The 21,483-nt window shown below is 38.8% G+C and overlaps 1 protein-coding gene across 5 annotated transcripts in view; it reads left to right on the top strand.

The window, feature by feature from the left end:
* RAPGEF6 (Rap guanine nucleotide exchange factor 6) overlaps positions 1-21,483 on the top strand; it is a 200,796-nt gene that overhangs the window by 963 nt on the left and 178,350 nt on the right. The gene's annotated exons all lie outside the window — the stretch shown is intronic.

Below are 21,483 nucleotides of genomic sequence, written 5' to 3'. Positions count from 1 at the left end.
CATTTGGGGGGGAAGGTTTCCTTGATTTGGAAGAGTTTCTGTATAGGTGAGACATGTACTTTAAGTAAAATAACAAAACCCAATAGCAGTGTGAATGGATTGTTGGATTGTCTTGTTTATCACTGCAATAAATGAAATGCTTTGATTGGTTTTTCCTAGGTTACTTTTGAATTTTTCAGTTGAATAGTGTCTTGCATAGTAAGTCTCAGTAACTTTGGGCTGACCTTTTGGGATAAAACATTTTTCAAGCCATAACTGATGCTGTGATAGCTCAAAGTTTGTTATTGGAGATCCTGATCTTTGCATAGGAACAAGGCAAGTTCTACCATTTTCCAGAGTCGTCTGTATTTATAATCCCATGTGTTTTAATTTCCCTTAGATTCTTGAAGACAGTGTGAGCTAATTGAAATTATTCACTTTGAATAGGTAAAGTTTTTCTATAGCTTTTATAGCATTAGAAAGTATTACACAAGGCATACAAAGTGTAATGTAGGTTTTACTTTGGAACATTATTTATGCTACTAAATTCACATTTTAATGAGAACATCCTACTTCTCTTTAATGGCAGAATTACCTACTTTGAAATTGTCTATTTTTGAGCCCTAGGAAATTTTCTAAACTGTTCATGAAGTTATGTTGGCCATTGTGTGCTGTATTAAGAACTTTATCTTGTTTTACTGGAACAGCAGCATTGTTTAAGGAAATGGTGGAGACTGTCCACAGTACTCAGAATATAACAGTGAAATCTATCAGCATAACATGTTAACTTCTTGATTCATTAGTAATACTTTTGAATGAGTGTGGAATTTGGGGTACAAAAGTGTGAACAAGAAAATGATAACCTGAATCCTAGTGATGATTTGTTTCTGGTAGGTAATTTGATGAAATTCTTTCATTGGATGGGGTCACAGACTATTATAAATTCTAAAAATTAAAAAAAAAAAATTCTCACAAGTTCATTTTTGTTTTCAGAAGATTCTTACTCTTCTTTTTTTTTTTTTTGAGTTGGAGTCTCACTCTGTTGCCCAGACTGGAGTGCAGTGGCCGCTCCCAGCCACCTCAGCCTCGCCTGCTGGGCTCCAGTGATTCTTCCGCCTCAGCCTTCCAAGTAGCCAGAATTACAGGCATGCGCTACCACGCCCGGCTGATTTTTTGATTTATTGTAGAGACGAGGTCTCGCTGCCCAGGCAGGTCAAGATTCTTACTCTTTTCATGGACTCTTAAGGGCCTATTATAAATATAATAATTCAGTTATTACCTATCAAGAACCTAACAGTTCAAGGTACTATTCTGTACACAAGGATGTTTCGTGAACAAAAAGGAGGGGGAAAGGCTGATAACCAATATAATAAACGAGTAAGTTACATAATATGTTAGCTATTAATTGCCATGAGGGTGTGGGGAAGCAGAATAAGAGATTGGAAGCAAGAGACAAGGGAGGGTTGCAGTTTAAATAAGGTGGTTCATATTTTCCTGGTTCAGAAGATGACGTTTATTTCTTTTTTTCTTATTTCTCCAAGAAAAAAGAAGATGACTTTTGATCGAAGATTTGATGCATGTGACAGAATTAGCTATGGAGTTATATGGGGAAAGAGCTTTCCAAGCAGAGAGAATAATCAGTGCAAAGACCCTAGAATGAGAGCTTGTCTTGGTGCATTCCAGGAATAACAAGGAGCTTTAAGTGCCTGGAGAAGTGTGAACAAGTGTGAGAGTAGCAAGAGAAGGGAATAGTGATGGCATAGTATAGGGCATATCATGTAGAACTTTCTGAGTCATTGTAAATTATTTGGCTTTTATTTTGAGCAAAGGAGGGATACTGAAAGGGTTTGAAGCAGAGGGGTTATAGTATCCAACTTGGGCAGAGTATCTATGTATTGCCCAGACTGGCAAGGATCCTAGGCTCAATTGATCTTTCTGCTTCAACCCGAGTAGCTGGATCTGCAGGTGCACACCACCACACCTGGCTATCTTACTTAACTTTTGAAAGTCTCCTGGCTACTTTGTTGAGAATAAACTGTAGGAGGAGTAAGGATAAGTGTAGGAAATTAGAGACTAGAGACTATCATATTAAAATCAGGTAAAAGATGGTAATAGAATGGTAATAATGGAGGTGATAAGAAATAATCAAATTTTGGAAATACTTGGATTTGCTAATGGATTAGATGTGGACTTTGAGAGAGAAAGAAGAATTAAGCATCATTTCAATGGTTTTGACCTAAACAAGTGGAGTGCAGGAGTTATCATTGAAGATAGGTTGAGCTGCCTTCAAAGAGATGGGGAAAGCTACATGACGAATAGATTTTGGGGGGAGATATCAGAAATTCAGTTTTAAACATGTCAGTTGTTTATTAGAAATGTTGAGAAATAAGTTACATATCCAAAATTTATATTTCTAAGAGGAGCCTGGGCTGGAGATAGAAATTTTAGTCATTAGCTTAATTTCATAAGACTGGATGAAATTACCAAGGGAGTGAGTATACATAGAGAATAGAAGAGAGGACCAAAGACAGTGCGTGCCACGGGACACTGGATCACTGTAAGGTCCGGGGAGAAGAGCAGAAACCAGCAAAGAATGAGTGGGAGCAAACAGCGCAGGAGGGGAAAAACCAAAAGAGAGTGGTGGTGTCCTGGAAGCCAGTTTAATCAGGTATATAATAGAAGGTGATAAAATTCATTTATTCACTTCCTTTTATTCAGCTTATTTTTCCTTGAACACCTACTGGGTGCAAACATTATAAAAATATAAAAAGGGATAAGAATCACTGTGTTGAACTTTGTAATCAGATGTTTGCATCATATAATTAATAAGTACAGACCTCTCCCATGTGTTTCGAGGACACAAAATTAATGGTTCCTTTATTTTAAACCATCTGTTGTCCTTAGTTGAAACTATGAACTCAGGCATGATCATAGTGAGTCAGACACTGAGTATAGACGCATGTTGTGAAGTGTGCCATTTAGATAGCTTGCTTTCTTTTTCTCACTTTTCTTTCTTTCTCTCCATCTGTCATCCAGGCTGGGGAGTGCAGTGGCACAGTCACAACTCACCTCAACCTCCTGGGCTTAGGTGATCCTTCTACCTCACGAAGTATCTGGCACTACAGGCACATACCACCATGCCCAGTTAATTTTTTTTTGTAGAGATGTATTCTCATTATGTTGCCTAGGTTGGTCTCAAACTCCTGGGCTCAAGCAGTCCTCTTGCTTTGGCCTTCCAAAGTGCTTAGATTACAGGTGTGAGCCTGGCCCTAAGTAATTTTTTGATTTTTGTAGAGACAAGGGCTCACTATGTTGCCCAGGCTGGTCAACATAACTCAAGCAATCCTCTTACCTCAGCCTCCCAAAGTGCTAGAATTACAGGCATGAGCCACCATCCCCTGCTTATATCATAATATAAATTATAGACTTAAGCATTCCAGAAGCTTCCCTTTGCCCCTTCCCATTCAAAATCCTTTCCCACAGCAAACCAGTGTTCTGCTTCTGTCACCATGGATGATTTGTTCTTCCTGCTTTTGAACTTCATTTGCATACAATTGTGGTTTTTTTCCTTTCTTTTTTCTTTTTTTGCTTAAGAGATGAGGTCTTGCTGTTTTGCCTGTGCTGACCTAGAGCTCCTGGACTTACGTGATCTTCTGGCCTCAGCCTCCCACGTAGCTGGGACTACAGGTCCATGCTACTGTGCCTGGCTTTTCATATGTATTCTTTCCAGCTGCAAAGAGGACTGTGAAGCTGCCTTGGTTCATTTTGTCTCTACACTGGAATTTGAACTTCCTCTCTTGAGGCTTTCCTTGTTATTCATCTTATTCTTTATATCCTGACTCACCTTTTTGTCTACCCTTTTGGTATTATCTACCTCACTCTGTCCAGCTCTACTCCTGGGATAACTGCCTCTCAGCCCCAGATTCTGCAGTTGTCCAAGATGCATCTGTACAGTTCCTTTTAACCTCTGCAGTAGTGCCAGGACAGATCTGACAAAACCCTCCTGTCTTTTGCTTGTTGGTATCAGGTTTGGATTTGGTGCAAGAGCAAAGCAGAAGTTAGATAATTCCTAGATTTCTGATTTGGGTAACTATATACAGAGGCTGCCAAAACAATGTATACACATTTTAAGAAAGGAAAAAACTCTATTAAAATTGTAAAACTCAATAAGATGAATACAAGTCACATTTGACTTCTGCAATTACAAGAGGTGCTTAAGGTGGTTACTGTCAGCATCCAGACACTTGTGATTACGGTGGACATCTCTTAAAATGTGTACACATTTTTGGGCACCCCCAATATAATAGTGCATTATTAAGGAACAAAATTAGACCAGGGGAGCGAATTCCATTTTAGAAGGGTTTGAGACCCTGTTCAGGGGATAAACAATGATGCTCGGTAATCATTTGGAGCTTCAGATCAAATTAAGGTATGGGCTTGAATTGGTTTGAAAGTCCACAGCATATGGGTCATAGATAAAGTCAAGGGATTGGTAGGAATGCCCAGGGTGAGAATGCTGAGTGACAACAGAAGGGTCAAGAACGGATCCTTTGGGTGCTTTAATACTAAGGGAATGGGGAATGAAAATAAATTGTTATAGGGTTAGAAGGAGAACAGAAGAGTTCTGTTAGAGGAGGGCATTTCAGAAATAAATCGCTAACCGCTAATGTCAGAATCTATAGCAAGTTCAAGAAAAGAGAACTGATACAGTCTTTGGATTGCTTCTGCCAGAATTTCAGTGGACTGATTAAGAGAGAGCCTGATTACAATGAATCAGAGTGAATAAAACACAAGAAAGTTAAAGCACAACTTGTACCAATTTTTTTTATTTTGGCTCTGAGGGGAAGAGGAAAAATATAAGGTCCTCCATGATCTTCTGTCTATTACTCTAGCCTCATTATCACTACATACTTTTTTTTTTTTTTGAGCCAGAGTCTATCACCCAGCCTGTAGTGTAGTGTCATGCTCATGGCCATCGCAGTCTCTACCTGCTGGGCTCAGGTGATCCTTCTACCTCAACCTTCCAAGTAGCTGGAACTACAGGCATGTGCCACCACACCTGGCTAATTTTTTGATTTATTGTAGAGATGAGGTCTCACCAAGTTACCTAGGCTGGTCTTGAACCCTTGGGCTCAGGCAATCTTCTCCCTCTGCCTCCCAAAGGGCTAGAGTAACAGGCATGAGCCACCGTGCCCAGCTCCCACACACATTTTAACTACGTGTAAATATCTTACCACTGTTTCTCAACCTAGGCTATATGTATTTCTTTACCTGGAAAGTTTTGTCTTGCTTTTGTTTTTTTAATTCCTGGGCCCACCCTTTGCTTCTGGAGTGAGTGAACCTTCTGGAGTGGAGCGTAGGCATTGGTACTTATGGAAAGCCCCTCAAGTAATTCTGATACATAGACAGTGGTGTCCATTGTGTTGCATTCTCTCCTGTCTCTGTGTTTTGCATAGGATGGCAACACTGTGGTACAGTGTTAATTGGCCTTTGAGTTTTGCATTCGGACAAGCCTACTTCATATCTGGGTGCCAGTACTGAGAACTTGAGTGACCCTAGGCAAGTTACCTAACTTCTCTAAGACAATATCTTTTTGAGGATCTTGTGTGGACTAAATGCAATAATATATGTGAAATATTTAGCAATGTACCTTCATAATGAACACTCAGTAAATGATAGTCATATATATTAGTTTGCTATTTTCTCTGGAAAGCCATCCTCTGGCTTGGCACATTCTGACTCATCACTGCAATCTCATCCCTAGTGCTCAGATGCAAAAGTATGCATCCTTCCACACTTTTTCACTCCCCCATGTTCCCAGGATTCTTTATGCCTTCTCCCACCATAATAATTACCGTACTGGGTTATAATTACTTGCATGTTTCTCTCTGGCTGTAAGCTTGAGTACAGTGACCATACCCTTATTTCCTAGTGTCCGTCATGCAATTCTCGGTACATAGTAGATATTTGTGGAGTAAATGACTTTTAAAAGAAAACAATGTGAAAAATACTGTTCCTTTACTTTTCTAGTCATGATTTCTATTAGCCTAATATTTGATGTGCCAGGATAAAAAAACAAGTTTGGCAGAATGGCAAAATTTGTTGTTAATATTCTCATTAATATAAGTAAAGTACAATTACATATACAGTGTTTCACCTGGCAGATTTTTTTTTTTATTTTTTGAGTTGTAATCTCACCCTGTTAACCAGGCTGAAGGGCAATAGCACGCTCCCAGTCACCACAGCCTCAACCTGCTGTGCTCAGGCGATCCTTCCGCCTCAACCTTCCAAGTTGCTGGACCATACCCGGCTAATGTTTTGATTTATTGTAGAGATGAGGTCTCGCCAAGTTGCCCAGGCTGGTCTTGAACACATGGGCTCAGGGAGTCCTCTCACCTCATCCTCCCAAAGTGCTGGGATTATAGGTGTGAGCCACTGCGCCCAGCTTAACCTGGCAGATCTTGAGAGACAATTCAGATGGTGAAGAAAACTTAGTTGTATTTGTAACAGGAACTCATTTTCTGTATGGTTCCAAAATGTATTTGTAGAAAAAGTCCCAGAGAAATTAAGACAAATGCCAGTTTTAACTTTCTATTTTATCACCAGATAATTTAAAACTTCAGCTGGGCAGAGATTTCATGCTCAGTCACCCAGGTGTTAATATAATTGCCTACTTAAAATCAGAAAAAGTTTTTTTCAAGAACTAGCTTTTTTGTTACTAAAAGCTAGGACTGAAAAATGTGTAATTCAGAATTCTTGTAATCATTTAGAAATCTGTTTCAGAATTTAAAATGGTCTTTAAATGTTCACTTGTAGAATTTTATCCAGAATTGACGAAAGAACACCATTGTACTTGAGTCACTTTTGAGTGAGTCACTGCACATCCCTGAGGGGGGCAGAACAAAGATTCTGTTGTGCTTTTCCACAGCAGATGCACATTCAGAAGGTTCTTTGGAAAGAAAAAGAACTTATTTATACTTCTGGATCCCTTTGGCCTTCATTTGTAAACCCAACTGAATAGAAAGGGAATGTTAGATCTGGATGGGACCTTTATTAAAGAACATCTTCTCCAGGCACATTATTTTACGTGTGTTAGAGATTCCCAACTTGAGAAAAAGTTGTGACCTGGTAACTTAGACACTGTAAGATTTTGTTTCTGAGAGACTGAGGAACTTCCCTCAGAATTTTCCATAAGGGAGGAGCAGCCAGGCATGATGTTCCTCCCTTAAGGAGGAAGTCTTGGTCTTTGGAAGAAACAGAATGGTCTTGGTCTTTGGAAGAAACAGAATGATTGTGAGTTCTGTAACATTGTTTATCATTTGGCTTTACCTTGTAGGAGGCTGGGTAAACATAATGAGCCACTTTATTAAAAACTTTAGATTATGAAGGCATAGCAGCACCTGTTGATGTTCCTTTGAAGTATAATGCCAAAGGTGAGACATTACTCACTGCTTTCCCATAAACTGAAATTTAGGCAGTTGGAAGGCTTCAGATCTTCGGCACATGGCAGAGATGGTGGGGCTCTTTGGACAGGATACTTAGTACATAGTGAAAATAGCACTGTCTAGGAGGTATTTGTGTACATTTATAGCACTCCCAGAAATACTTTAGCTGGTGGGATCAAGAGCTAGTGAACTGAGGTGCATACAAATAAACTCAACTCTGGAGAAGTAAAATGTCTTGCTAGAGGTCACATGACTCATCAGTCACTTCAGCAGTTTGGTAAATACCTCACTTGTTTTCTCTTTATCACAACAGTGAGCTGTAAGCTGTCTTTTAAACTTTGAACTTTTGTTTCTCTACTACCATCTGCCATAGATAGCTAATATTTTCCTGAATAAATTCCCTTTGCTTAGTCTTGCTTGTGTTATGTGAAGTACTTTAAGGTGCCTGTGCCAATTTTATGGAAGTTTACAGTTCTTAAGTTTTATGTAGAATGACGTATGCTTGATATGTGAATTTTAATATTCCTTTTTATAACTTAAACTTTTGTTTTCAGAGGTTGGTAGCCTATTCTAGTTTGGCTCATTAAGAGTATTTAACTAGTATAAAGAGGCTTCATTACAGTAGGTATTTTAGGAAAGAGTTTATGGGTGTCACAAGTGCCTGGTCTGGAGTTTAGGTTATTTATGGGCTGGTTAAATGACTCTCTGAGGCATAGTTGAATATAAGGGTTGTTTGTTTTGAGGAAGACTATCTAATGAACATTTGTGCAGTAAATATTTTTTAAGCACTGTTTTAAGTGACAGAGATAAAAATTAAAGACAACTCTTTTGTCTGGGGAAGAGATAGCCAAGTATGTAGACAATTAAAATACAACCTGATTAAATATGATGTAATTATAAATTGCTGAAGAGTTTGTAGGGATTATACTGAGGGAGAAGAACAACGGGCAGTCAAGTACCACTCACCTTGTTTTAGAAAACGGAACCCTGCACCCATGGGTCTGCTTTCGGGGATTCGACCATTCGAAGATTGAAAACGTAGTTAGGCCTGTGATGGCTGCATCTGCACTGAGCATGTACAGACTTTTTTCTTGTCATTATTCCCCAAATGAACAGTATAACAGCTCTTTACATAGCATTCACACTGTATTGGGGATTATAAGTAATCTAGAGGTTATTTAAAGTATGTGGGATGTGTGTAGGGCATATGCAAATACTTTACCATTTTATGTAAGGGACTTGAGACTGAGGAACTCCATGGCTTTGGGAGCAAATTCCCAGTGAATACTGAGAGATGACTGTATATAAAAATTTAGGTGAGGAAGGGAAAGGGTGTTTTCTGAAACGGAAACAACCAAGGCCACAAGATGACGGTATGTACATGCAAGTTGCCTGGATGACTGGAGCACTGGGACAAGAATGAGTGGTAAAATAGATGAGACTGGAGTAATAGTCAGGATTCAGATCATGAAGGAGACACTGTTCTCCTTGTTAAAGAGTCTAGATTTGGCTTTCAGAAAGATCACTCTGGCGGTGGTGTGAAGAATGGATTATAGAGAGCCAAACTAGACCAGAGATTACTTTCAGTTATCTAGTGAGAAAGAATGAATTCTTAAATTGTTTCATTTGGGATAGTAAACAAAGATATTTAGAAAGTACAATTGACATCCTGACCAGGGCCAATAAAGGTTCTCTCTAAATCAGAGAACCAATAATGAATGCTGTACTTGAGATACTGATGAGTCAGCCAGGTGAGTGTTCAGTGTCCAGTAGAACATATGGTATATATGTTTATTAGAGTGTTTGGGGCTAGAAATACAAGTATGGGAGTTATTAGCATATATAGTATATGGTAGTTGAAGCTATGAATGTGGAAGATATTCCTCACAGTAAAGAGTCTCCAATGAATAATAGGTAGATGTCACAGCTCTGGAAACATAAATTTTGTAAACACTTAGGAGAATAAGAAAAGAACAAGAAGCCTGTGAAGGATATATAGAAGGTGCATCTGGAGCAGAAAGGTAGTAATATCAATAAGAATAGCTAAGCTTAGCTAAGAACAGATAAGTGCTTATTGGATGCCTGCCACTATTATAACAATGTTATGAATATTTAATCCTTAAAAAAATCCTCTGAAAGAAGCTATTATTATCCCACATTTTACATATGGGGAAATGGAATCACAGATAAATTAACTTGTGTAAGGTCACACAACTAGGAGATAATGCAGTCAGGATTCAAACCTAGGCAGTCTGATTTCATAGTCTATGCTTGTAGCCATTGCTACATGTTTCTCATCAGAACAAGAATCCAGAGAGAACCATATTACTAAAGGGATGGGGATGGAGACTTTTAGGATGGGGGAAGTGAATGAATGATGAATGTGTCAGCAGTCAAATGCTATAGAGAATGTGAAGAGAGATAAGGATTGAAAAGTGCATGTGGTATTTAGAAGTAACAAAACTTGGATGACTTCACAATGGATGAATGGTGGGATCAGAAATGAATTTATAGGCTACACTTTGAATTTATAAGTAATTGAATGTCTGATCGTTTGATACATTGTAATTTGATATAGTGGTTAATTATTGGAGCCCTAAAGTTTAAGCATATCATTTTGAATTTTTATTCCTAAAAATTAAAATATTAAGATATATGTATTTTTTTATTTTAAAGATGTGGGGTACACTTCAGGGTTAGGCATACAAACATTGATTACGTAGGTACCTGTGTTGATTAAGATATATATATTTTAAAACATTTGAGTTGAGTCTCTGTCACGCAGACTGGAGTGCGGTGGCACAGTCACAGATCACTACATCCTCAGCTTTCTGAGCTCAGGCAATCTTTTTACTTCAGGCTTCCTAGTAGCTGGGACTACAGGCCTACATGCCTAGCTAATTTTTTTTTTTTTTTTTTTTTTGTAGAGACAAGACCTCACTATGTTTCCTAGGCTGGTTTCTAACTCCTGGGCTCAAGCAGTCCTCTTACCTTGACCTCTTAAAATGCTGGGATTATAGGCATAAGCCACTGCGTCTGGCCAAGATATACTTTTAATGTTAGAATTTTATTAATAGAATTAATTTTCTAGTAATTTAGTTAAAGAATGTGTATTCTACAAATTAAAAGTTCAAGTTTACCATGAGAACTGTATACAAACATAAATCTGTAGCAAGTCAAGTATTTAGATTCTAACATAGTGATGGAAAGAGATAGGCTTTTCCAGAGAACATTGATGGGGGCAGTTAGTTTGTCATGGCAAATATCAGCATATGATGATGATTGGGATGCATGGGAAAATATAATTTTTTAAAATTCAAATCATTAAATGAAGATTTGAAATTGAAATAAACTAGAATCATCTGTCACCACATGAAAGATAAAGTAGGAAATAGTCATGTGTTCCCTATCCCTCACATATCTATTTTGAAGAATTTTAAGTTACAGAAATGTTTGAATAGTATTCTTCATTATATACCCTTTACTCAGAGTAATATTTATTTATTTTTCTCTCTCTCTAACATATATTTTATTTTGCTAAAACATTTGAAAATAAGGTACAGGCCTGATGACCTTTCACCAGGTATGGCCAAGATGTTTCATATGCTTGTTTTATTTTTCATTCCAGGATCCAGTAAAGGGTACATTATATTTAATTGTAGATGCCTTTAATCTAAAACAGTTCTCCTGCCCTTTTTTCCCCCACTCTAATGTATATGGCTTTTTTTTTTTTTTTTTTTTTTGAGTTGTAGTTTCACTCTGTCACCCAGGCTGGAGTGCAGTGGCATCCTCACGGCCACCGCAGCCTCCACCTGTTGGGCTCAGGTGATCCTTCTAAACCATACTAAATTGGTTTACCAGTATCCCTTTGTTGTAAAGGTACAGTGATGTAATTTATAAATGACCCATGAGGTTATACTTTGAGAATGTGTGAAAGTCCTGTTCTCCAACAGTGTTTTGTTGGTTTTAACTTTCATTGATGATCTTTGCCTAAATTAACTATTACTTTGCTGTTACGAAGTGTTTTTTTGTTTTTGTTTTTGTTTTTTTTTTGAGTCAGGGTCTTACTCTGTCACCCAGGCTGGAATGGAGTGGCACGCTCACGGCCACTGCAGCCTTGACCTGCTGGGCTCATGCGATCCTTCCACCTCAGCCTTCCAAGTAGCTGGAACCACAGATGATGTCACCATGCCTGGCTAATTTTTTGATTTATTGTAGAGGTGAGATCTCACCATGTTGCTCAGGCTAGTCTCGAACTCCTGAGCTCAGGCAATCCTCTCACCTCCGCCTCCCAAAGTGCTGGGGTTATAGGCTTGAGCCACCACTCCCAGCTGATAATTTTCTGATTCTATATTCTCTATTTTCTGTGTTGAAAATCTTTTCCTACCTTCTTCCCTCCTCCCCCTCTCTTTTTTAAGTTACAGATTTAGGATTATTTTTGTATTCAGTATTCTCTTTTTTTTTTATTGTTAAATTCCTCCAGATTTTGCCAGTGGAAACCCTTTCAAAGTCAGCTCCTAGGTCCTTTTGATATGATTCCCTATCCTTTAAGTACTTTCTTACTTTATGGCATAAAAAGATATTTCAGGCTTGGACTTTCCTTGCTCTAGTACTGACGTTAACCATATGTCCATGGAACTCTGGTTCCTTTTTAATGCAAAATGTATTTTGAAAGCAGAGTCTGGGCTCCAGGTATGGTGTTTTATGATTCTTTATGGCCATTTGCTGAATATATTTATATCTCCATGAATGAGAAAACCAGTGGAATTAAATTATATGTTTAATGTAGGATCTTGCTAACTTGGGTGTATTGTCTGAGTCTTTAAAATAGTTGTAAAGATGAATGTTTTTAATCTTTATTTTGTAAGTTTAAAATACAAATATATACTGACATTACTGTTTACCATGTAATAGTCTCTGTGCTATACACTTCATAAGCATTTTAAAATTTTTTGTTCAACGGAACTTTTATCATTTTCATTGTATGGGTAATAAACTAAGTGAATTATCCAAGCTTTTTCACAGTTGCTGATAGAGGCAGAATTTGAACACAGGCTGTTTCCAGAGTCCAAGTTTGTTTGTTTTACAGACAAGTTTTCCCCACATTGCTCATACTCCTGCTTCAGCCTCCTGAGTAGTTGGGACTACAGGCATGAGTTACTGCACCTGGCTAGCTTCCACGTTTTTAACCACATTTTTAGGCTGCCTTCCAAATGATCTGTAGGAATTGCTGTGTGAGAATCGAACTCACCTGTCCAAAATCAAAGGATGAACACAGACGTGGAATGCAGCAGAAGCGAGACTTTAATGATGGTCTTGCAAGATTAGGTGTCTGGTTGGCAGGCACACAGAAGCAGGAAGAACCAGCACTTTATTTATTTATTTATTTATTGAGTTGGAGTCTTACTCTTGTCACCCAGGCTGGAATGCAGTGGACACGCTCACAGTCACCACAGCCTTGACCTGCTGGGCTTAGGCAATCCTTCCGCCTCACCCTTCCAAGTAGCTGGAACTACAGAAGCATGCCACCACACTCAGCTAGTTTTTGTGATTTATTGTAGAGATAAGGTCTCAAGTTGCCAAGACTGGTCTTGAACCCTCGGGTGCAGGCAATTCTCTTGCCTCAGCCTGCCAAAGTGCTGGGATTTCAGGCTGAGCCACTGCACCCAACCAGAACCAGCATTTTTATCCCTAAAATGCAGGTTCCTCTCCTAGTTTCTCATTGGAGGAGTACTGCAGATGTTACAAGTTTTTCCATATGATACCTGTGTGACACATTTTGATTGGCTTTCAGAATCATTTGCATGTCCTATTTGCCGGTTGACTTACAGGATCATTCTGATTGGATCTTGCCAAACTTTTAAACATGAAGCCCACCAAAGTAAAATGCCCACAAAAAAGCACGAAGAAGCAGGAAGTGAATCAATAAAAGAGAAGCACAAAGCATTTGAACACCATCTTGAGAACCCAAGAAAAGCTATGCTGCAATTTGAAAATAAATCATCATTCTTATTTCTCACAGTCCCCTTAACTTTTCTTTTTGAAACCTTTTGATTTCATTTTCATTATGATTCAGGTTTGTTTTCAATTTCTCTAATAATTTTTGACTTTCCTCTTAAAGATTTAGTATCCATAATCATGAGGTTATTATGGGAATAACCCATAGGCATTTATTTATTAATAGCAGCTTCTTTGAATCTTAGAGTTAAATTTCTAACACAGGGAATTACACAACATCCTAAGGTCATTAATATTTCAGCTACAATTACAAGAGAGGTTAAGATTAAAGCTACCGTTTCTTTCCATTTTCCCAACCAGCTTTCTAACCAGTGTGTAAAAGGATCACCGATTCCAGAATTCTCAGCTGGTTTGTTGGCTAGGGTGGACAGTCCATGTAATGCCTTAGAAATAGTTCCATCTGCAGCAGTGTTATTTTGGATAAAAGTGCAACATTTTCCATCCAGCATAACACAAACCCCACCCTTTTCTGCCAACACCATAGCCATACGATTTTCCCAAGTCATTTTGCTACTAGCATCTAATTGACTACTCCTTGAAGGAAGACCATTTTTAATATAGTTTATAAACCTTTGTTGATTATAGTAAATATGATTAATCCTATCTACATTTTTATTAGTAGACCATCAAAAGAGTGCAGACTCAAACCCTGTAGCTATCTGGTTTTTAACCTTGAATTCATTAGGGACTCTCTTGGGAACCCCTATGGAGTCATTGTACACATTTGTAGTGTTCTCCAAAATTGGTGGGGAATCTGAGTGCTTTCAGATGTTAAGACGGAATGCTAGGGTAAATGTAATAGCCATTTGGACCAGTGCACAAATCCTGGTCCAGTTGGACAGCGACAAGTCACACGGGCTTTCCCCTCCATAGTACCACCATATATTTGCTTGAGAGATGTGTAAGCTTGAGAAGTTGCTGCTGGATTCACCAGAGACATTTAGGACTTGCATAAAAGTCAGCAGTTGTCACATAGTAGTCATGAAACCTTCCCCTTGTCTAGAGAGACACAAGGAGTGATTCATCATCCCTATGGAAAGGGAGGGGATTGCCCTTGGGTCTGAACTCTGCATTGTAGGAAAGAGCAGAGACAAGCTCTTACAAGTCTTGCTTCCCCAAGTGTCCTCATCTTGGTATAAGGTACGCATGCAACTCATCCCAGTGGGGATGTGTTTCAGCCGAGAGGGAACAGGACCACCTACACTTGTGGCCATTCCACAGCACATTTGTAACAGTTGCTTTTGTTCAAAGCTAGTACCAGAAATTTGACCCATTCTACCCAGGTATTAGTGTCTCTTTAGCTGGTTTTAATTTCTAGAGTTTGTGACCCTTTATATTTGGGTTGTAAACAATTCCGTCCCCTAGGATCTCAAAATGGAATAGCAGCGGTCCTCCTCTGGCTCTGTGTGTTCCACCATACATTTCCCCAACTAGGACAAGGAGGTTCCTGATTATCTGAGATATGTTTGTGAGAGCTGCCTTTGATGTTTTAGATCTCCACAACGTAAAACCTGACAAACATTAAACTTTACAGTTAGGTTTTCTGGGCACCTTGTGCACCTTCCACCATTTTTCTTCCCCCCCCCCCTTATTAAGTCCTTTGTTGGTCCCTTAACACGTGTATCCCTTTCCTGCTGTCTGTATGGTGGTCTCCGTGGTCAGGAGTACTTGATAGGGGCCTTCCCCGCTGAACTGAAGTCAGTCTTCCTTCCAGAACTTAATTAGTATCAGGTCCCCAGGCTGGTCTGCAGGCAATTCAGGAGTGGGGTGTGGGGTAGATGTGGCTTCTGAAGCTTATTTGTTTGTTTGTTTGTTTGTTACCCCACCCTAGAGAGCCTGAATTAAGAACTTGAAGAGTTTAAGTATTAAAAATTTCAAAAGCATAGGATTACAGGTTATTGTTACTTTTTCTACAAACCTTTAACATACCATTTTTGACATATTTATACCATTTTTAAAAACATGCTTGAACCTTTTATTTTTGTCCTATATCTTTAAAAAAAAAAAAAACCAGCCATTTTATTATAGGACGAAAATGTACCATACAAGATCTTTTTCTATACAAAATAGTGATGTTGGAAAAAAAATACTTCAATCCTTTTAAAACTTAGTTTCCTAAGTAACTAAAAACCTTTCACATCAGTTATAGCCAACTTAATCATATATCAAGATTTCTTCATAAATTCTCCTTCGTGAACCTTATCCTAACTTCCACATACCACTGAAGACATGCTTGGACTCTGTTTTGCCCTGTATTTCCCTCCTTCCTAAATAACCAGTCTTTTTACTTTAGGACAAAATTTTATCATACAAAATTCTTTTATATGCAAATTTTTTTTCCTATAACTTTCCTTATCTAAAATACACCTTAATATCCCTCACTCTTTTTACATCTGTCTCTCCTACTTATGATTTTTTCCATTTTTTAATAAATAACCTTTTAAATAATCTCCAGATTACATAAAATAGCCTAAAACGTTAGTAAAAACCTAGGAAATAAGAAATTCTGAACTGTTAGATACTAGTATTTTATAGTTGAGACCTTTGCATAATGTTAGAAATATTTTTCTGTATTATAACTTTTTCTTAGTTGAAAGTAACCCATACATTTAATGAACTTCTAAAACAATTTTAAGGTTTTCAAATTACATGAAGTTTATCTATAAGCATTCTTTTATTCATATTTACCTAATTTATATATTTATAGCAGTTTGCTTAATTACTTATGAAAATGAGATCTTAGGGTCAGTTATTATTTTAAGTTATCTCTTGGCTAATCATTTTTAAAGCTTGTGAACATCAGGTGTTACCTAAGTAAGAACCTTAAAGTTAAATACATGAACCTTTTACTGATAATTCAGAAGGTTTAGCTGGATATTGTTTTGGTTTTGGTTTTGGTTTTGGTTTTTTTTTGGAACCAACAGTTTTAAATTAGTTATACTTGTAACAAAAAAATTTATACAAATAAAGATCATTCTGGTTTGGGCTAGGTTTATAGTTTTATAACTTTCATGTCAAATCCTGATACTTAAAATATCTAGCAGAGGCAAATGCAAAACTTAATTAGTAGACCCAGACAAAAATGTATGCTGGCAATTCCAAAGGTACTTTTCATTTTATTGGGAATTTTAAACCCATTTTTATTTACCAAAGATCATTAAAGTCACATGAACTTGGAAAGCATTTAGATTCATTTATTTACTTTATGAGTACTCATTTAATTAGAAGCAAATTTGGTAGCATGCTGGACAAAACACGTAACATGCATATACATGCAGACACATTCAAAAATATACATATATATGCATACAAAGATTTAACAACAGTTACCTCCAAACTTCAGCCATGAAATAGCAACAAACTTACCATTTTACAAAAGATACCCAAATTCAGATTATTTTTCCGACAAAATTGGAACCTGTTTGCATGGCTTAACTTTGTTTTCCCCAGTAGACAGTCCAAAAAAAGCTGTGGACCAAAATTGGGGTAAAACAGTCTCTGTGGCAGTTTAATTTTTAAAAACTTTTTTTAACTCTTTTTTTTCTCTTCAGTTTTAAATGCGTTTTCAGTGTTTACATTTTTGTTAGAACAGGCTGAACTGTATAAGAAAAACAAAATTTTAAAAATTTAACCTTGAAACAATGACGTTATCTCAACACCAGTAGCTTAGTTGCTAGCAGATTCAAAGCAGGCAGAAAAGAGAGAAATAGAGTTTAGAAGCCTCGGTGTAACCCTGTAGTTGCAGGTTAACAATTTGGACACAGAAATTTATGATTCCAACATATCCATGTTAAAACAGGTGCCAGGACCAAGTGACTGGCACCTGTTTTAATTCAAAGTAATTTGGGTTCCAGCACCCTCATTTTCACCTGGGGTGTTTTCAGGTTCATTCTTACCAGGTCTCTGATGGACATTTGGAGTTTTTTCCTTCTCATGTTGAACCTCAAAAGACATCCTGAGACCTCGGGGCTGATTCTCTGATGCCCTATTAACCCCCTCAGATCCTGCATTTTTGTGTATCCTCTTGATCCTTATTGTCCCACCTAGGATCTATATTTGGGTCCTTTTGCTCGACTGGCTGAGTACCCAGCCCTGGAGGGTGTTCCCGTTTCCATATGGACGTTGCAACCCTCCTGATCATTCCCCTTTTACTTGGTACAAGGGCTGTTCCCCCAAGACCTCAACATTTCCTCAATGGACTATCCGGGGTAATGTTAGAGGGAGAATTTTTATCTCACCCTTTCTTGGGTGCCTTAGGCCTAGAATTTTTATTCCCCATTCTTGGCTAACTTTATTTTATTTATTTTATTTTTTTATTTTTATTTTATTTTTTTTGAGTTGGCGTCTCTGTCGCCCAGACTGGAGTGCAGCGGCCGCTCCCGGCCACCGGAGCCTCGCCTGCTGGGCTCCGGCGATCCTTCCGCCTCAGCCTTCCGAGTAGCCGGAATTACCGGCGCGCGCTACCACGCCCGGCAGATTTTTTGATTTATTGTAGAGATGAGGTATCGCTGTCCAGGCGAGTCTCGAACCCACGGGCTCAGGCAATCCACTCACCTCAGCCTCCCAAAGGCGCGGAATTACAGGCTGAGGCACCAAGCCCAGCTTCTTGGCTACTTTGAATACTCAACCCCACTTACTAGGAGTTTCTTGTATTCCCTGGTTGATGCCCATGCCCGAGTTTACCTATGCATTCAACCCCCCCCCACTGGAGGTTTCATGTGCACCCTGATATTTGCTTCATCTGTCTCCAGCCGTTTATCTCTCGGGAGGACAGAACCTCGGATCGGTACTCACTTTGTATCAGTGATATGTCTCAGTCATACACACTCAACCTCTGAGAATGCCCCAGCCGCCAAGGCAGTCCAATTTTTCCTACCTTGGCTCATGCATGAGGTTGCCTGGTTACTGAGGTGCATTTCTTTCTTTTTTTTTTTTTCTGTGTTGCTTCTGCTGCCTCTGGAACAATAGTCTCGGACATACCTGCTGTTCCACGAGCAGCCAAGACAACCAAGCAGAGTAGGCCACCCAAAATCGGGTGGGACATGTCTCCCCCTCCGCTGGGGTCCCCATCCCACAGACGCAGAGTATCCCGGAGAGCCCCCAGATTGTGAGAATTGAACTCACCTGTCCAAAATCAAAGGATGGACAACAGAGATGTGGAGTGCAGCAGAAACAAGAGTTTAATGACGCAATCTTGCAAGATCAGGTGTCTGGTGGGCAGGCACACAGAAGCAGGAAGAACCAGCACTTTTATCCCTAGAACGCAGGAGGAGGAGTACTGCAGAAGTTACCGTCTTTCCCGTATGTCGCCTACGTGGCACATTTTGATTGGTTTACAGAATCATTTCAGTTGCACGTCCTATTTGCCGATTGGCTTACAGACTTATTCTGATTGGATCCTGCCAAAAGTTTAAACATGAAGCCCACCAAACTAAAAAGTCTGCAAAAAGGAAGCACGAAGCAGGAAGTGAATCAACAAAAGAGAACCACAAATCATTTAGACACCCTCTTGAGAACCCAAGAAAAGCTAGGCTCCAATTTGAAAATAAATCACCATTCTTATTTTTCACAGTTGCAAAATGTATCAGCGGTCCCTAACCTTTTCAGCATCAGGGACTGGTTTCATGGTAGACAATTTTTTCACGGATGGGGGTGGGGGAGTGGTTTTGGGATGATTCGAGCACTTTATATTTATTGTGTACTTTATTTCTATTATTATTACATTGCAGTATATAATGGAATAATTATACAACTCATCATAATGCAGAATAGGTGGGAGCTCTGAGCTTTCTTTCCCCCTCAATCCCATCTGGGGATGATGGGAGACAGTGACACTGAAGTGTGCTGCTTATATTCCCGTCTACTCTAATTCTGTTTTGGTTACTGTCACTGCAGAAAACCCAGCTTTACAAAGATAGAGTGTTGGAAAAAGGAAGCAGATTTTTCCAACAGGAGTTGGAGCTCAGGTGGTAATGTGAGCAATAGGGAGGGCTGTAAATATAGATGAAGCTTTGCTTACTTTCCTGCCGTTCGCCTCCTGTTGTGTGACCCAGTTCCTAACAGGTCATGGACTGGGAGTTGGGGACCTCTGGTATATATGATGGAATTGAATTTGTACTGACCTTAGGATTAGATCTGAGATATTTTTCATTGTTAAAATTCCTGGAATGAGTTTGTTTTCTAGGTAAAAATGAATGAGTTAAATATCTTGGTTAATGAAGGTTTGAAGTAGTGATGCTGTATTAAAAGTTGTATGTCATGCATTAAGCATATCATAGATAAGAAATTAACTAATTTTAAACTTTAAGAAACAGAAAAATGCAGAATTTCTCTAAGCATCCCAGTTTGAGTTTTTCAACTTCTGGTTAGTTTTCTAAGCATCTGTAGAATGGCTGTCAGCTGAGTTGGGAGATGGAGTTTCCCAGTGCTTAGCACCATATTGTAAACCAAGGAAAGGGTTACAAATTCCAACATGCTTAATTAGCAACGTATGTTTAAAAGAAGCAGTACTCATTCATAGTACTGCAAATATAAATTTAACATTTCACTTAACAATGAGTTGAATACCTATAGACTATATCTACAATGAATGTTACAGGAATCGATTGTTTGAAGGATGAAGAGAGTTGCTTTGTTGTCTCACCTCAGCTTATCCACCTCAGCTTATCTAAAACTGACTGATTGGAGAGTGTAGCTGATCTGTTTTAGGAAGTAGTGAGTCATCACTGCTTCCTCATCTTCCTTTTTTTGCTCAGGTGGATCTCATTTTATTCTCAAATTCTGAGCTGGTATTTATTTTTCTAATATCATCGGATAATTTCTGCAGTGTTTTGTTGCTGAAGTTGCAGAATCAGCAGCTGAATCAGATGTTACTGATCTAGGATGTCATGATATCCCAGATGTATAGTTTTCCCATCTTCCTCATAACTTCCCTCTTTTAGACTCCATACAGCAGTTTTCAAGTGCATTATTCTGTGTAAATGACTAGCACCCCTTTGAATCTAGCATTTAAATTTTTTACTGCCAAAAAATGTCTGTACCTTCTAGTCTGACTCAGCATTCTTTCTTTTCTTTCCCCTCCTTTCTCCTCCCTTCTTTTTCCCTCCCCTTTTCTGCCCAATTGTGATAATTGTGTAGTACCTCAGGCTTTCCAAGCCCAGCATTACATAGTCAGTAACTCTTTGCTATTCTGTGTAAACAGAATGCCATAACCACCCACATCATATGAGAGAAAGAATTAATCAGCTTGCCACTACAACTGTTCTTTGTTATGGGAGGTTCTTTTCTTTTTGTGAAGGCTTAGCACCCTCAAACCAGGTGCACAAAGGGACTAGTATTTGCTGAACATCTTAGTGCTTGTTTCCCTTTTAATAGGTTGATCAGACAGATAATCCAGAGTTCGAGACCAGCCTGGGCAACTTGGCGAGACCTTGTCTCTACAGTAAAAATTTAAAAAATTAGCCAGGTGTGGTGGTGCATGCCTATAGTTTCAGCTACCTGGAAGACTGAGGCAGAAGGCCTGAGCCCAGTGGGCAGAGGCTATGGTAGCCATGAGTGTGTCTCAGCACTCTAGCCTGAACAACAGAGTGAGATGCTGACTCAAAAAAAAAAAAAAATTCCTGGCCTGGGTGCATTGGCTCACACCTGTAATCCCAGCACTTTGGGAGCCTGGGGAAGGAGGATTGTTTGAGACCAGCCTGGGCAACATAGTGAGACCTCATCTCTACAAAAAAAATTACCCAGGCAGGGTGGCATGCACCTGTAGTCTCAGAAGGCTGAGGTGAAAGGATCACCTGAACCAAGGAGGTTGAGACCCTGGTGAGCCATGATTGTGCCACTGCACTCCAGCCTAGGTGACAGACTGAGAACCCACTCTAAAAAAAGAAAAAGAGCCTTACACAACCTTTCCAGTGTTACCTCCTAGACTTTGCTGCTATTGTGGTATATTTTACTTCCACATATGTTATAAACCCCCAAATACATAGTTGCTTTAAATTGTCAGTTTCTTTTAAATATTTACAGAAGAGCTTTTTACCCATGT

Source organism: Carlito syrichta, unplaced genomic scaffold, assembly GCF_000164805.1.
Source record: "Carlito syrichta isolate Samal-C Ts95f unplaced genomic scaffold, Tarsius_syrichta-2.0.1 Scaffold305570, whole genome shotgun sequence".
NCBI lineage: Eukaryota > Metazoa > Chordata > Mammalia > Primates > Tarsiidae > Carlito > Carlito syrichta.
This window is presented reverse-complemented; position numbering and strand designations above follow the sequence as displayed.